The 1,731-nt window shown below is 42.1% G+C and overlaps 1 pseudogene; it reads left to right on the top strand.

Annotated features, from left to right (window-relative positions):
- Window positions 1-855: 855 nt before the first annotated feature.
- Window positions 856-1,480, top strand: LOC146141658 (uncharacterized; annotated as a pseudogene).
- The last annotated feature ends 251 nt before the right edge of the window (window positions 1,481-1,731 follow it).

Raw genomic sequence — 1,731 nt, 5'->3', positions numbered from 1 at the left:
TCAGAAACCAAAGACTCCAGTCTAAATCTTCCTCCTCTACTGAAAACGAAAATTATGTCTGCGGCATCGGGACAGGTTGACGTTCCAACGCAACGGAGATACACGAAACTACAACTCAAGGAAATGAAACTGAAAATAGAAGAAGAAACAAACAAGAACACCGACGAAAAAACGTTCACCAAGCTCAGATCAACAACCGGAAGCATCTAGTACCCAAGAAGTCCCACATTCAAGAAAAAGAAAACCAAATCCAAATCGCCTTGTCCTCCTATAAAAGACACAATCTCTGATCAGAACAACATAGTTTCTTAAATTTCTCCTCTCCTTTACTCTTCCCTTTTCCACGTTTAAATGTTATTAATATAGCAACACTAAACATACAAGGAATCACCAAAAAAACAAACCAAATTCAAAAATTTCTAAAAATAATCATATAGACATCCTTGCCTTGCAAGAAGAAACAAATCAATATAATCATCAAAATTTACAAAATTGGGCACAATTTTATACCAAAATACAAGTCACCCCAAAATTAAGAGGTATTTCTCATAAACAAAAATATAACACAGCATTATCAGATTACTCACCAAATTATACAGAAAAATCGAATTCACTATCTGGAACATTTTAACCAAAGGCAAAATGAAAAAATAATTATTATTAACTTGTTGGCTGTGGCGTACATGGTTCGGCGCGCGCTTAGCGAAGTGTGCAATGCCTTTTTTGTGTTGTGCAATATAATCGAGTGTTGTGTTGCGCTTGACCCCCTTATTCGATATCTACGCATCTCGCAATAAAGCATCAACCGCTTCACTGGTGACCCCGCAACTTTAAAACGTTCTTTTGAAGTCGAAGATGGAAGCTGAACACACCGTTTCGATTAAGCTTCCTACGTTCTGGCCAACACAGAGGCGCAGTTTGAGAAAATTGTCGAAGATAAAACTAAGTTCTATTACATAGTTTCTGCGCTCGACCAAGGAACTGCAGCACGTTTAATTGACCTGCTGGAGCGCCCGCCGGCCAAAGGCAAGTACGACGCAATTAAGCAACGCTTGCTGCAGTCATTTACGCTTTCCAAGCAGGAACGAGCAGCGCAGCTTTTAAACATGCCTCCTTTGGGCGACAAGAAACCCTCTGTTTTAATGGACGAGATGCTTGCCCTACTTGGAGACCACCGTTCTTGTTTTCTTTTTGAACATTTGTTTTTGCAGCACATGCCTGAGGATATCCGGTTAGTATTGGCTCGCGAGGATACCACAGTTCTTCGTCGATTGGCTCTGAAGGCAGACATTTTATGGCTTTCTCGCAGTAGCAACAACGCGAGTTGGCTGTGAGCAAGGTGCAACGCGGTAAGCAATTTCGCAATAGCAGCGATAAAACTACTGGTATATGTTTCTACCATAGACGTTTTGGAGCAGACGCACGTCAATGCAGCCCACCGTGTTCTTTTCAGGGAAACGACAAGGCCGACTGCCTGTGATAGCGAAGACAGCCGGCAATACTTTCAGTCTATTTTTTCTTTGGGACCGGGTTTCAGGTCGTAACTTTTCAGTGGACACTCGAGCTCAAGTAAGTGCCCTTCCACCTCCGCGTCGGCGCGCGCTTAGCGAAGCGTGCAATATGCCTTTTTTGTGTTGTGCTATATAAACGAGTGTTGTGTTGCCCTTATTCGATCTACGCATCTCGCAATACAGCATCAACCGCTTCAAACTTATATTTTACTCCACAAAA

Source organism: Ascidiella aspersa, chromosome 5, assembly GCF_963924565.1.
Source record: "Ascidiella aspersa chromosome 5, kaAscAspe10.2, whole genome shotgun sequence".
NCBI lineage: Eukaryota > Metazoa > Chordata > Ascidiacea > Phlebobranchia > Ascidiidae > Ascidiella > Ascidiella aspersa.
Note: the sequence above shows the minus strand (reverse complement) of the source record. Positions and strands in the feature narration are given on the sequence as shown.